Source organism: Tupaia chinensis, unplaced genomic scaffold (genome assembly GCF_000334495.1).
Source record: "Tupaia chinensis unplaced genomic scaffold, TupChi_1.0 Scaffold000569_1, whole genome shotgun sequence".
Classification (NCBI taxonomy): Eukaryota; Metazoa; Chordata; class Mammalia; order Scandentia; family Tupaiidae; genus Tupaia; species Tupaia belangeri.
The window spans coordinates 4,739,794-4,756,545 of NW_006160083.1; positions in this window are offsets into that span (position 1 = coordinate 4,739,794).

Sequence of the window (16,752 nt, forward strand, 5' to 3'; positions counted from 1 at the left end):
GCAGGCCCATGATACTGTAGTACATAATCATCTGCTTGAATAACTGAGGCAGTATAAGCCCGTTAAAAATCAAAGCAAAGGGACCAGCACATGGCATAACAATTACATTGCTGGACTCCCATGTATTCTACCATGGTTCAAGTCTTTGACCCAGTGGCTTAAAACTCATGCCAGTTGCATGTGTGTGAGTGTCCAAAATCCCTAGGGGAGAATGGAGAACAAGGATGTGGGTTGGCTATCCCAACTGGGGGATGATTTCTCACTTTCTGTCTCTCTGTCTCTCTCTCTTCTCTCTGGTGAGTGCAGATGACCTGTAGCAAAAATCTGTCTTAAAAAAAAAAAAAAAAAAGAAAAAAAGGACAAAAAGGACACTGTTGTCATAAGGGCACTTGAGAGAGAGAGGAGGGGGAGAAAGTACCCCCTAATGGGTTATAGTCACACTGCAATTTCTCCATTTCTCCATGTTTTTGCAATGGGGACATGTGCAAAAACGCCTGGCATGTTTTTCAAGCTACCACAGTGGAACCTGAACTGAGGTTGGCCAATTGGGATTTGGCTTCCTTAACCTTTAGGTTATGGGGCCAGCTCAAGAGTGGCTCTCTGTATGAATCTGTATATATTTCTGTGAAACTAGAGAAAGATGCAGAAGGATAAACAAGTGAATGTTCCTCTTTTGTGTTTTATTCTGTTAGTTAACATGGGAAAATGGAATTGTGTATAAGGCTGGAGGACAGTATTGATTTATTATATATATATTTTGTATATATCACATACATGCATATATGTGTGTATTTTAAAACTTATACTGAGCTTATATTATTTTAAAAATTAAAATGATAATTTATTTTCTGTAGCATTTTTTTGGAATTCATATCTGTGTATATTTCCCTTAAATCTTTATGGAACTGTGTGTTAAGATAATGCTTTTTACCTCATAGAAAAATGGCCCAAAAATTACTCTGTGAATTACCATTCAAAAAGTATCTTAATGGTAATTCACAGTGGAAGAGATTTTTAAAAACATGAGTAAAACTTTCAGCCTCATTAGTTATCAAAACAATCATAATTAAAGCAATAATGAGATTTTGCTCAGACTGGCAAGTGTCCAAAAAAATGAGTACTTCTCAGCATTATAGAGCATAAGGAAATCTGCATATATTGCTTGCTAAACTTTCTGGAGGGCAGTTTGATCATATAAATATATAATCTTTATATTTATACTGGGGGAGTGTGTGCTCACCAGAGAGAGAAACAGAGAAACAGAGAGAGTGAGAGGGGAAGATGTTTCCTATGGGGAATGGTCACACTGCCATCCCATATCCATGGCTCCCTCCTTTTGGGATTTAGGTCATATGTGCATGTTTGCCTGGCATGTTTTTCAAGCTCCTGGGTCCTGGACTTGAATTGTACTGTCTGCTATGTGGATAAGGCTGCTTTAACCACCAGGCCATGGAGTCGGTCTGACAATATTAACTGAAAAACTCTAGTAATATTTATACTTTCTCCATTTATGGCATAGAAAGATATTGATGAAACAGTTGCTTAGTATATAAGATAGAGCCCAATTGTTATGTAGTGTGATCTAATTTTGTACTGTATTTATGCATTAAGATAAATTGAAGTATTCATACCAGACTGTTATTAGTATCTTTCTCTGGGTAATGGATAGTAGATTATCTTGTGTATTTCTGCATTTTTTGAATTTGTTGAAATGTGTTCAATTTACTTTGATCAAGAAAAATATACTGAATCTTTTAAGCACATCCTTATTTTAAAAAAGACACACAACACCAAATGGGAAGCATTTTGAAAATTGTGATGGGTTGGGGGAACAATAAAACCATGTGAAAATGTATATAGGCTCAGTGAAGAAAGCACTAGTCAGGACTATTAATAGCCTCATACTAAAAATTTTTGCTCACAATCTCAGTCTATTGTGAGGCTTCTTGGAAGGTTTGTTTTGAGCCTGTTACTTAAACATCTGACCTTTTTGAATTGATTCTCCCTTCAGAGGTAGAAGGGATTCTTCACTTCCATGTTTATATTTTCCCATTTGTTTGGGGGTGAGGTTTGCAATTATTCTCCAATGAGTAAATTACTTGTTCTCAAACACTTATCTCAGAAGCAGCACACCTTTCTGATAGAAGGCAAATGTCATGACTGAAGGCATGGGACAGAACCTGATTGATATTTCTAAAATGCCTCTTTTATGTTCCAGAAGCCAAATCTGCATTCTTTTGAGTGGTGCAGAATGTCAGTACAAATACTCTATCTATGCTGAACCTGGTGAAGAGAAAAAAAAAAAAATATCCACACTGCACTTCTTTATTTAGAGTTTGCATTGAGAACAGCAAGCACTATTTGAAAGGTCATCCCATTTCAAGTAGCAGATGGATAAGAAAAAAAGACTCTGGCTTTTACAAATAATTTAATTGAATTCTCCTTGCCATTTCTGCAGGCAATTCAGGATATTTTTTAAAGCATTGATCCATAATTATCTTTCAGAGTGGTTAGTATTGTTAGACAGATGTGTAATACTTTGTGTATATAAGAGAGAAATACAGCATCCATTTTACCTATGTGATTGTCTTTTCCTTTCCTGGGCAAACAAATGCACATAGCAAAAGACAAATTGTTGCTTAAACAAAGTAGGAAATGAAAAATTTTTTTCAGATTTTTATTTTTAACTTGAAGTTTTCCTTTCTTAGGCAGGGCAGTATTCATAAAGGTCAATTCATTTGCCTTTCTATAAGCAAATTACAGTTTGTATCCACATAGCTTATTTGTGCTTATAGTCCCCTGGGCACAAGAATCAGGGAAGGGATAGTGTCACAAACCAAGAAAAAAAAAATTCATCGTATTAATAAAATACAAAATAAAATGAATGAGACTTTTTTATTTTTTAAATTTTTTTTAGCAAACTTGTATTTCAATTCTATTTTTGCACAAATGTATAAAAAATCTTCAGAAGCCAAGAGAGGGGTACACTCCATGAACTCTCCAATGGGGTGTAGTCTCTAAAGGACACTGCAGTCTCTTTCCTCCATTTCTCCATCCCACTAGGATTTGGGGCACACGAGCCTGGCATGTTGTTCAAGCTGGTAGATCAGAACTCACACAGTAGTTGGCCATTGGGGAGCCTGCTCCCAATGCACAGTGCTTAACCACGATGCTATGGTGGCCCAGGATGAGTACCTTTTAAGAGTGCATTGGAGCTGTGGTTTATTTTCCTGTTCTTATTGTTGTTGTTGTTTGTTTTTGATCTAACTACCGATGCTATTTTGATTGGGTTAAGGTCACCAGATAAAATTCAGGATACCTAATTAAATTTGAATTTCAGAGAAACAGTGAATTTTTTGTATTAGTGTAAATATGTTGTAGAGAAGAGATTGGAGTGTCACCTTAAAATGAAACGACCTACTTAAGTAAAACTGTAAAACATAACTTACATAGGAAAAGTGTGTAAGACATGTATACGTAATTCAATGATTCATTATAAATGAACACTTGTGTCAAGGTTTACCCAGGTCAAGATATAGAGTATTTTTAGCACCCCAGCAGATCCCTGAAAATTTCCTTGATCTGAGCCCTCCCTCTGACCACATTAAAGATAGTCATTATTCTATTCTTTGAAATAATTATTTCCCTTTTTGTTTTTGCCATAGGGCTCATGTGCTTGCCAGACAGAGAGACAGACAAGACAGACAAGAAAAGTGAGAAATCACCCCCTCTCCCATGAGGGAGGGTGATGTTGTAATAATCCCTTCTTCCTGTCTCCTCTGGGGATTTTGGGCATGCAAACACAAGCATCATTTAGGCCGCTGAGTTCAGGACTTGAACTGCTCCACTAGCCATGTGGGATTTAGCCGCTTTAAACATCATGCCACCTGCTGGCTCTCCCTTCACTTTTTGATACCGTTGTCATCAATTTAGGTATTTGCAATCACTCTAAGTTTTATATATTTAAATTTTTACATGAATCAAATCACACTGCATGCATCTTCCAAATTAAAGTACTAGTAATTCAATCCAACTCTGAGCCAAATACTAGTGATGTCTATCAAATTATGAAAAAAGACAAGTCTGGTAAGCTTGTGGGTACTTGGGTGTTCTAGTGAGCAAAGACTGAAGGGTAATCATTTAAAAGAAAGCTCCTTAATGAGTTTACTCTTGTTAATTGTACCATACATATTTGCATATTTTTAGCTCTCCCCCCTAAACATGTTTGCTCTCCCATGCCTCATTGATTTTCCAGAACTTGGGGCCAATCCAATGATGTTTTTCCTGGGTTTCTGTTGCGCTGGTATCAGTGGAGTAAATCACATCTCCAACCTAAGGTCCGAGTGTTCAGCAGTAAATGGGTAAAGAGCCTTTTGATCTATTATTCACGTAGATAACAATACGCAGAATGACTAAGGAACATTCCCTTTTATGTCATAAATTTTATCTGGTGACATTTAAAAACTGTCTTTCAGAGCCCAGCGTCTGATCCATGGTCTTTCCCTTTCCTTTTGTTAAAGGCACCACATTTTGCTTTCCTCATTTCTCCTTTATCTCCTTACTGCTGAGGATGGCACTTTTTTCCAAGTTGCTTTGAAGAGCAACTATCACAAGAACAAAAATAATAAAAAATAGTTTAAGAACAGATTTTGGGATGTTCTAGGAAATAGGCAATTTTGCACAGCAAGCACTTGAACTCAGGGGTGATTTATTATTCATTTGACTGTGGTGAAAATTCATGGGGTTTGCATGTAAAATTAGGATTATTGAGATTCTTGTTTACTCTAAAGAAGTGTGGAAACTTGTGTCTTTAAAATTTGAATTTACTGAAATTCACTTTTCAAGGTAGAAACAGGATATTCTATCTAGAAGGAAACTTAAAACTGAACTAGTTAGTGCTAGCCCATGGCCTGATGGGTGAGGGAGCCGGTTTCCACATAACCTATGGCACAGTTCAAGTCTAGGTCCCAGTGGCTTGAGAAACACAGCGGGTGCGTGCACGAGCGCACGCGCGCACGCGTGTGTGTGTGTGTGTGTCTGTGTGTGCCCCAAATTCCAAGGGGATGAAGAGATGGAGGAGATGGGATTGTGGTATTGCCATTCCATGCTGGGGGGTGCTTTCTTCTTTTCCCTCTCTCTCTGTCTCTGGCAAGCACGTGTATCCTCTGGCAAATTTAAAACAAAACAAAACAAACCTGCTCCCCTCCCCCCCAAATAAAAGAAAGAAACATAAAAAACAATCTGGTGAAACCCACTAGATAATGTATATAAAAACATTGTAGCCTAGTAGTTAAGAGAACTAGATCTCACATGGCCTACTCTGGTTCAAATCCTGGCCCTGGCACCTTGAAAAATACACCAGGTATGTGTGCTTGCATGACCCCAATTCCAACAGGATGGAAGAATGGAGGAGAAGGGGTTGGAGTGTGACCATGACCCACTGGGTGATGCTTTCTCTCTGTCTCTGGTGAGTGCACGTGCCCTTTGTCAATAAAACAACAGATGTTCAATGCTTTGTAAAAACTGGACTGGTATATTTAATTTGAGGGCACATTTGTATAGAACTGTGGTTTTCTTCCTTCTATCTCTCCTCCCCTCTCTTCTTTCTTTCCTTTCTTCCTTTTCATCTTCTTTAAAGCAGCAAGACCCTTTATTCATATTCTTGTCTAAAAGTTTCATATGTAAAATAGCTAGAGTTCCTCTGTCTGAAAGGACAGTGGGCTTGTCTCTAACTTTCTTATCTCCATTCCACCGCATGGACCTCCCCAAGAGTGCCACTACAGAACACTTTGTTTTCCATGATCACGGACTTAAAACTATTCTTGTAAAGTTGAATAATTTGTCGAACATTGTGTGCCATATGCTATCCTACACATTTGAAAAATATTAGCTTACTTAATCCTCTGAACAACCCTGATAGTTATTTTTATTACACTCATTTTACAAATGAGAAAAGTGGGGCACAGAGAAGTAAATAAGTTGCCTGTGAATGTATAGCTAATAAATGGCAGAGCCTGGACAATCTTGTTCAGAGTCTCTGTTCCTACCCAGAATGCTTTATAGCCACTCCTTAGCAGCAGCATTGACATTGAACTCTTGTCAAGGGTTAGGCACCCTTACCACAGGTTAGGTAGTGGACTTTGTATGTAAAGAGAGCTTTATATGCATTAGCATAGCTGATGCTCCCAAAGCAACCTGTAATATCACAATGTTATCCCCAGTTTATTGATGGAAGAAGTGAAGTATAAAGAAATTCAAAACAGCTCTGTGGAGGGCAAGGTTGGGATTTGAACCCTTGCAGTTTGACTTTGGCACATATGGTCTTAATGATTTATTTAAGAAACTCTCATAAAAATGAAAATGTTCGTATATTTCCAGAGAGTTGTAATGGCCTTCATTTTCTTGTACGCCAGTCTGCATTGGCTAGCACTGTCAAGGGAGCATCTGTAACCTGAGGAGCATGCATGTTAGCTCTACCAGGGTAGACTCCTGCCCAGAGAAAATTGTATGTTTCAGCATTTTAGTGCTCCTTACCCGTATCTTAATGGCTCTCAGATTTCCCTAGTGGATCTTCCCAAATTAGCCTGATTAATTTCCTCAATATTCTTTGTAGCTCCACTAATCAATGCCATCAAGTAATCATACCTATTTGAAATGGGGCTGACAGTTCCCCTCCTAGGTCAATTTATGTTTTGATTTAATCCTCCTGGGGATGAAAAGCCCTTTTCCCGTTGCTTTGATGATTATAAAGGTGGGAATGTTGGATGCTATTGCAGTCTGACAGTAGAGGACTCCTCTCCCTATGCAGTGCAGGTCTAGTTAAAGAACTATGCTCTAGAATGATTGTATTCAGTGTGCAGTCATAAGATGATTCTTACAGTTGGAGCAGTGAGACGCTTGATGGTGTGAGATCTAACACTTACGGATGAATGAGTTTATACTATTCATTAAACTATATTATGCTTTGGCCTTTTATGTACCATGCAGAAAGTTTGCAGGACAAGGTCAAGTGAAAGAGTTTTGGCTGCCATGTGGCCTTCAGCACTGGCGAGGCTGAATGCACTGCCATGTTAATTTTGTAATAATGTGCTTCTTTTAGAAAACTATAGTCTATTCCTTAGACTTAACATGTTTTTGTCAATTTCTGTTAATATTTACTCACAACTTTAGCCTCTTGAGTTAAACCCTAGGTAAACATAGTGAGTTTCTGAGACCAGCGAGTAGAAAAATGCCTACTTCGGCATAGCACAATTTATGGAAATATTGTTTCTGTTAATCTCTTATCTAGATAGAGAGAATCATTTAAAATTAGTGTCTTTTACTCCTTCTCCAAAGAAAATTAGTGCTACACAAATTTAAAATAGACCGTATTTCTTATATTTTTTTCACTTAATTTTTCTTTTCATTATTATGATAGAGCATGTGCACATGCAGAGGACAGAGAGAAAGTGACAGAGAGAGGAGAAGTGCACCCTCCACAGGATCTGGTCACACCATAATCCCCTTCCTCCAGTCCTTCAGGTTGTCGGATCTTGAGTACTTGTGAGCATGCCCAAAGTGCTTCAGGTAGACTGGGTAGGGGAATCTGAACCTCACTCTTCATGTGGGAGCTGGCTGAAAATACAGAAGATAGTGATCAAAGACTTAAACACCTGGAATCAATCTACAGATGTTCTTGGGACAGAAACAATTAGAGCACAAATAGAGAGCAGAGGCTAATAAAAGCTCCTCTGAGCTAAAACGAATAAAAGTACCCAAGACCAAAAATTAAAAGGGCTTTCTACACTCCAGGCACATTACAACTTGGAAAATTAAAAAAAAAAAGAAAACAATAAATTAAAAATTGTTCATGCACACAGGCAAAGAAAACAGTTTACCTTATAAGGAGCAAAAATGAGGTCGACTGCCTCTCTCTCTCCCCCTAGGGCACACCATGTATAATATGAAGTATTGCTGTAAACCTACAAAATTTGCTTGGAACAGTTTGAGAGAGCTGCCTGAGAAATTTAAATATAGCCAAGTTTTGTTTTTATTTGGGATGTAACCAAGATTCTCTAATATGCAAGAAAACAGGAAATATAACACCTTTCCACTTAGGGATGGCTTGAGGATGCAGCTCAGGTCAATGCTACTCAAGGTGAAGTTCAAGGTTCAGCAACATCAGCATTATCTGAAAGTTTGTTATGAGTGCAGATTCTCAGATCCACCTAAGATCACCTGAATCAAAATCTCTGGGCATAGAATGTTAACAGTCTGTGTGTTCGCAGTCTTTCTAAGAAATTCTTACACACATTAATATTTAAGAAGCACTATTCTAGGTAACTGAGGGAGAACTCAGAGAAATAACAGTAACAGAGATGTAAATGGTACTAAGAGACTGACCATTGCTAATTAAACCGATTAAACATTAAGTAAGATTTAAATGATTGCAACTGTAATTCTAACATTAAGTACAAAGGCAAAAGTATATCTTTGAAAGAGAAAATATGTAATATAAAATAATGCATTAGTAAGCAGTATTTAATATCTTATAATATCAAGTAATATAAAAACCCAAAATCATAGTTACAGAAATAAAACTGTAACACTGTGACAAATACTCATTTTCCAAAGGGTAAACTCATAGATTCCAAATATTTGAAAGTTTCAAAGTTTATTCATTCATTCAAGAAATATTAATATTCTCTTGGTACACCACATACCATTATTAGAATAAAAGTGGATATGTTATTTTCAAATCAGTGGAGAGAGAAAAGAAGATGCAGTCTGCTCTCAATTGCACAGTATAAGAAGCAAAGAAAAATGGTAAAGCATAAAGTACATAAAGCATACAATAAGATCACAGAGGTACAGCCAAACATGTCATTTATGCCAGTATAAATAAATAGTGTCATACCCCTGCTAGAAAATTTGACCAAATAGACCAAGGGAATATTGATGTTCATAAGGGTGTATTATTTATTTGTAAGAAGCCATTATTTTAGTATTAGCATCCTTGAGTTAAATCTTACCCCTGCCACATACTGCCTGAATGACCTCAGGAAATATATTTAATTTATTTGGTTTGAGTTTCTTTCATATAAAATATAAGAATGGCATTCCCCATGTACTTTACATGTTGAGAAGAGCAAATAAGAATGTGAGCGCATTTTGTGAAAAGTCATTTTAAAATATTCAATAAACTTGTCTGTTAAAATACAATGATTCGCTATATCACCTTTAAAATAAATCTAACCACAGATTTCTGAAAAGAGATGTACCTAAGACAAAGTGACTCATTAAGTTAAAAAATAAATAAATAAAAAAGAGGAACAAAATTTTTCAGGGTAAGGCAAAGTAAAACAAAAAGTAATCTTGGCACTATTTAGATAAAATAGAATCAAAGGCCATAAAATAGTAAATGTGATCTAGGAAGTATTTTTGAAAAATAGATTTCACAGTGAAGATAGAGCAGTACTGCATTTTTATTGACATGATAACAGCTTCAAAATACACAAAGCAAAGACTGTTCAAAATATAAGGAAAAACTGATAGAAGTAGAATTATTGTATGAAACTTTAATACAGTTCTATTGATCTTGCATGGGTCAAATAAACACAGAATACATGGAGTATTTTAATAATCTAATAAAGCTGATTTAATAAATAGTTATTGAACTTCATTCTCTGGAAACAAATAACAGATTTTCTTTTTTAAGGAGCCATGAAGCATTTAGAAAAATTCTGGTCATATACCATAAAGAAACCATATTAAATTATGAAATATAAAATATTAACAGTCTACATGCTCTGCCTACAGTGAAATAAAATTAGAAATTAAAATTTTTAAATGCAAAGCTCAATAACTTGGAAGACAAGAATTACAATAAAAGAAACAAAAATCCTTGCCCAAAGAACTCCAGGTTTAAATAGGAAAGCAAACAGTATAGGAAATTGCAAGGAATTAAGAACTCATATTTTAAAAGTCAAAGCTGTATTTAGAAGAAAATTAATAGCGTAAGAGCTTTCATGATTGAAAGAGAGTAACAAAATCCATCTATGGAAAATTAAAGTCATGAATTAATAATATCGATTTCCCTTTTCTTTTACATAATACTCATTCAATTAGCTAGAAATAAATTTATATAGAATAATACAAGCTACCTATTAGAAACCAATAGTAAAGTACATTTTTTAATGTTAACCTTGGAAATATTCCCCTCATTTTCACAAATGAGACCGGGTTGTTTGCTATTACTGTAACTGTTCAACATTGTACTAACCACAGTACAACATGGTATGAGTGAAATAAGGTAATAAAATTACATATGAGGTTAAAATATTTGAAAGAAGAGATAAAGCAATACTATTTAGAAAGATATAATTACGTATCCTAAATATCTAAGAAATTCAACTAAAAAACATTAAAACTGGTAGAGTTCGTAGTTTCTATTAAAGCTAACAGTAGATGTACATGTATAAAAACTACAGATCTATAGAATTGACAAGTAAAGACAAACAGGAAAAAAAATGGACAGACAACAATTGAAAATTATCTGTTGAGGATGATGTATATGGTATTATCTTTGATTTGATTTATATGAAATGCGTGTATGTTTGAGAAACTATATGGTATGCTATTAAGATGTACAATGATTAAATGTAAAAACAGACTGCACACTGATGATATTAAAAAATGTTAAATTCCATCAGATAGCTCAAAAAGGAACAAATAAATGAGTAGAACAATGTTACCTACGGGAAGACATGGTATGTTTAAACATATACAATCACACTCAGAATCTCAACAGGCTTTCTTAACAGGTCTTATTAGCATCCTTCAGATTTTGAAGGAGAGAATCTAGATAAAACTTTAGAATTGTTTTTTTAAAAAATGGATGAAAATGAATGGACAAGATTTATCTTAAAGAAATAACTATAATGAAGTACTTGACTAGTAAAAAAATTTACAGTGTGGCTATATACTGAGTATATACATTAGTTAGAATAATATAGAAAAGCCATTCTATATATTCTATCCTTATCTATATCTATATAATTTTAGTTATTGGTAAGAGTGGAATATTAAATTGGTTGGAGAGAAGATGATCTTTTTAAAAATGGGACAATTGTCTGCCCATATAGAGAAACATGCCATGGGACCAGCAGTTGGCATAATGGCTATGTCACTGGACTCCCATGTAGTTGACCGCAGTTCTAGTCCCGGGCCTGGTGACTTAAACTCATGCCAGGGACGTGTGCATATGTGCCCAAGATCCTGAGAGGAGAATGGAGGAGAAGGGATTGTGGTGTGGCCATCCCCCCTGGGGGGTGATTTCTCGCTTTCTGTCTCTCTGTCTCTCTCTCTTTCTGGTGAGTGAATGCACTCTATAGCAAAAACCACTCCTTAAAAAAAAAAAAAAGTAAAAAAAGAAACATGCCAGATAAAATACTACTACACTAAGAAAATGAACTTTAGTTAAGCCAGAGAGCTAAAATGCTTTTTATCAAAATTTTAACAACATTTGAAGAAAATTTAAAAGGTATTTTTAACCTTGGGGTGAGGAGGATCATCTTAAAGACACATTGCATGTCTACCACAAAGGGAAAAGACTGGCAGGTTAGACTTAGTAAAAACAAAACAACAACAAAAAAAATCAAGGGACAACCACAACGTAGACATCGTATTTCAGTTCTTCTTATTCTGGGCCTATAAAATGGGTGTGCTTCTTCATCACTTGAACTAAACAAAGTCCACATGATTTGCTTTTAAAAAAATGAATGTTAACTGAAGTGACATTTTGTATTTTTAGTGTATTGACTCTGGGAAAAAGCACTAAAAGTTGAGTGCACAGTTGGCCATATTCCCTTTTCCTTCTGCCAGGATGATCAGTAGATCAGTGAAGGTTATCAGTTTGTTTCCTGAGTGAGGATGATCGAAGTCCTTGTTATTTTAGGAAATGGGTATCTGTTGTGAGTAAGGAAATGAACCTTTGCATTGTTTTTAAGCTCCAAAGTTTTGGAGATTATTTGTTAATGCAGCATTACCAAACCCATCATGACTGATGTTTTAAGAGGCCAAATTTGTGGTTATTTGTTACAGTATCCACAGGCCAGAAACAAATCTCATCAGCTACAGACCTCCCTGAATCTCAATACCTTCATCTAGGAAAACAGAAACATAGTAACTACTTTGTATAGTTGTTGCCAGGGGTAAATTTTAAAAATGGGTAACAATAGAAAAACAGACAAACGATAAGGAACATATTGGGGAAAAAAATGTAGACACACCTTCTTTGAGTTAGAAATTCATTCCTGATGATCAGATGTTTTATCCACAGTTGAGCAATAAATCAATCACTCTATTGGGATTAAAATCAATTAAAATTAAAAACAAAACAAAACAGTGTCCTTGGTCATCTAACAATATGGTAAATTAATGTTTGCTTTGTATATAGTAGTTTTTCTCATTTGCTCTACTTTCTTCACTACAGTTGTCTTCTATATTTTCTCTAGTCTTTGGAAACTTCCATGATAAACAAAAATAAAATGTGGAAATGCATTCAAGCATCCAGTGACAGCTCACATGGATGCTATACTGGCCTGTTAGCACTAGCTATATCTGAAATGCCTACCTTTTGTGTTGACACTCAGCATGCTTTTCAAAATATCTCCACATGATTCCGACATTCTACCAACATATTTGGAAAGCATGTTGAGAATTTTCCTGTATATCCTTTTGTTGAAATTTTTGCATTGAGTTTTGGTGTCATAAATCTAAATTTTTGCTACATGTGTACTGGATTTTTATAAAGTATGAAATTTGAGTTTCAAAAACCAAGAGGCATTTTACTGTAAAAATGTTAATCAAGGCAACAGTCTATAGGACATGGCCATATTCAAGGAATGTTTAATATCAAAGATGTAACATGAAATACACAAGAATTAATACAAATAGGCAATAAGAAACAAAATGACTAGAAAAATGGGTAGGGTCCTGACCAAACATAAATTGGAGAAGTAACAGTAATAACCAATTAACTAGTGAAACAATATGTAACCACAAACGTGGGGGTAAAGGCACTGAATATTACATGGCTGATGGTACAATTTGAGTCTTGGATCCTGAGGTTTGAAAATCAGCTGGGTGCGTGTGCCCAATATCCACAAATGAGACTAGAGGAGAAGGAATAGCAGCATGGCCCTCCCCCGTGGGAGCGATTTCTCACTTTTTTCTTTCTCTCTGATGAGTGCACATTTTCCCCAACCCCATAGCGAAGTTAAAAAAAAAAAAAGAGAGAGAGAGAGAGAGAGAGAGAGAGAAAGAAATCACCATAACATAGCTTCTTCTTTCTTTTAGTTTTCTATAGGGCATGCGTGCTCACCAGAGGGAAACAAAGAGGGAAACTGAGACATCACCCTCTAGGGGAACAGCTACAATGGCATCCTTTCTCTTTCAGGATTTTGGTCCTGCATGCCAAAGCATCTGGCATGACCAGGACTTGAACTGTACGGTCCATCATGAGGGATCCAGCCACCTAAACCTACATGCCATCTACTGGCCCACCATAATATAACATCTTACATCCATCCAATTGGCAGGAGAAAAAAGCATCCAACAATAACAAGTTTGGGTGAGGTTGTAGAACAATGCAAATTCCAATCCATAGGGCAACCTGGTTCTGCCAATGTGGTATATAGTGTGGCACCTTCAGAAAAATGGAGGACATGAATCTCCATGTACCAAGGAGATGTGCACAACATACTCACAACAATTTTTTTTAATTGAAGAAAGTATAAATACCTACCAATAATAGCTAATGATAAATATTATGAAATATTCATTTGAAATGACTTTTTGAAAAACAAAATCAAATTAATGAGAACAATATATACTAACAGGGATAGCTCTCAAAAATTTTATGTTGTGTAAAAATTTTAAAAGATGAGCTGCAAGGGGCAGGCATCTGGCATGGTGGTTAAGGGCACTGGACTCTGTTCGAGTCCTGGACATGACGGCTTGCTTTCTCTCTCTCTCTCTCTGTCTTTTCCTTTCTTTCTTGCTCTGTCCCTCTCTGGTCAAATTAAAATAAAAAAATAAGTAAACAAACAATCAAATAAAATTTAATAAAATAATTATTTTAAAAAAGATGAGTTGCAGAAGAATGAAATATGATACCAATATATAAAAATATAAAACACTAAAATATATCATTCTGACTAGTACACAAGTGTTAAATATAATAATATTCTCTAGATCTAGAGATAGTAAATTCTTTGGTGATGAAATTGTGCATGGGGACATTTCTCCTAGAAAAATGAGCTTTCACATATATATTTTTTTTTGGTGGGGGGCCTGGTTGCCATATGACACGTGCACTCCCCAGAGAGAGATGCAGTGAGGGAAAGTGAGATCCTAGGGGTGATGGTCATGCCACAGTCCCTTCTCTGTTCTCCTTTCAGGATTTTGCACATGTGCTTTGTGTGATTCTTAAGCCGGTGGATCCAGGACTTGAACCATGGTCAACCTTATGGGAATCCAGCACCTGAACCACCACACCACTTGCTGGTGGTTTCATATTTTTTAATCTAGTAACCTTATTTCTAGAAATCTTTCCTAAGGAATTAGAGAAGATAAAAGTAAATAATTATAATTATATATTACAGAATTTACATTACACTTAAATACTTGGAATAATCTGTCATTGAATTGAAGAATTGTTAGATAAATGATGATGCATAAGGTACCATTTGAAAACCTTTTATAAATTATGTTTAATGACATGGGAAAATACAATATAAGTTTCAATAAAAACGTTCAAAAATTTGCTGCTCTGTGACCTAAATTTGGTTTTAAAAATCAACAAACAGCAAAAAATGAAGATGCACATGTAAATAAGACTGGGAAATATCAAAATATTATCAGTGCTATCTCTGAGTGATAGAATAGTATGCTATTTTTAAAAAAACGTTTTGCTGTAACTTTCAAATTGAGTGCAGTGAGAAGATATTGCTTCCATAATCATAACAAACAGCTTCATTGGCCTTTTTCTAAAATGGGTTAAACTTCATGAAGATTAAGATTGTTTTCCCCAACGGGACAGATTTTTATTCGTTCGCTTTTCCTGGATTGCTCAAGCTGCCTGTGCTTAGAATAGGAGGGCAGATTTCTATATGACCATGCTTGAAGTGACTGCAGGCTGCAGTGTTCGAACTGCAAAGAGTAAATAAGATAATGAATGAAAAAGCACCTAGCACAGTTCCTGGCACATGTATCTATTATCATTATCATTCCTGACATTATGTTACAGGTAAAAGTTTGCAAATTACTTCTTAGTTAATAAATAAGCTTTCATGTAATCTATAAATACAAAAATCCTAAAGATAGAAAACAAGATGATGTTTAGTTTGTCACTGTTAGAGCTGAGACAGAATGAGTCTGGGCGAAGGACAATACAAGAAAGGTAAACTTTGTTCTTAAAGAGAAAGAGCGGGCCAGTTGGTGGTGCAATGATTGTATGAACCAGATCCCACATGGCCAACTGCGTGGTTTGAGCTTCAGACCTAGTGGCTGGAGAAACATGCCCGATATGTGTATCTGTGTGTATGTGGTCAGAATTCTGACAGGATGGAGAGGTGGAGGAGAAGGGATTGTGGCATGACCAATCACCATTGGAAGAGGGAGAGGTTTTTCACTTTCCTTCTCTCTTTTCTCACCGGCAACTTCGTAAGTCCTCTGGCTTTTTTTTTTTTTTTTTTTTTTTTTTTTTAATTAAAGGGCTACCTGTCTCCATTACAAACAGCCATCTTGCACATGCACAGCTTGGAGCCGTTCCTGAGGTAGAGTCAGGGACACTTGGAAATGGTGAATGTTTAAAATTGAGAGCTTTGTGAATTACAATCTGGGGTCATTATCTCTCCACACTCTCTTCCAAACCTGTTATTTTTCTAAGATAACCAATTCCATATATGCAAGTTGAGGTGGAAAAGGACCTGGAAATAGTTCAACTCTAGATTTTGACAACATTTTGGAGTGCTCTTTACAGGAATATCTCTGCTACATGGCCAATCAAGTTGCAGAACTGTTACATGTTACTTTTTTATTCTATTGAGTGGTGATATATGATATAATATATGTTGTGATTGTGCAATAAATGTTTATTTTTGTCTACATGTTTGCCCAATAGATTGGCAGTCACAGTAACTTGTCTTTGCTAGATGAAAATAGAATTATGTCCTCAAAGAGGCAAACAATATTTTAGCAAATGTAATTTTATATGCCAAAACATGTCAGAAACTTTTGTAATAATTGTCTGTAAGGGGAAATATGGGAATTTGTAGCTTATTTAGATGCTTTTTTAAGAACCAAAACACAAACAAAAAGTTTAGGCAAGCATAAAGCAGTTTAATCTGCTTCTATTTGGATAGTAGAAATGAATTCTTGTTGCAAGAGTTGCAATAATGACCTCTCCTGGTTCCCTCGTTCTTCTTATATGTGGAGGTTATAGATTGGGATTTTCAAGTGGCTTTGGTTATGATAAAAATCTATTTGGTCTTCATAGATTGTGCAGGGGAAGCTGGAGAACTTTTCTCATTTTACATGACATGTATATTCCTGCAGACAGTATCTATGTTAAATTGTTAGATGATTCGTGTTTGGCTAAGTTCTTTAGATGATACATTAGGCAGTTTTGCCTACCTTGTGTTTTCTATGCTTGCTCTTGATGAACAGTTAACTCCTTAATGAGAGAAACTTCTTTTAACTTTCTCACGT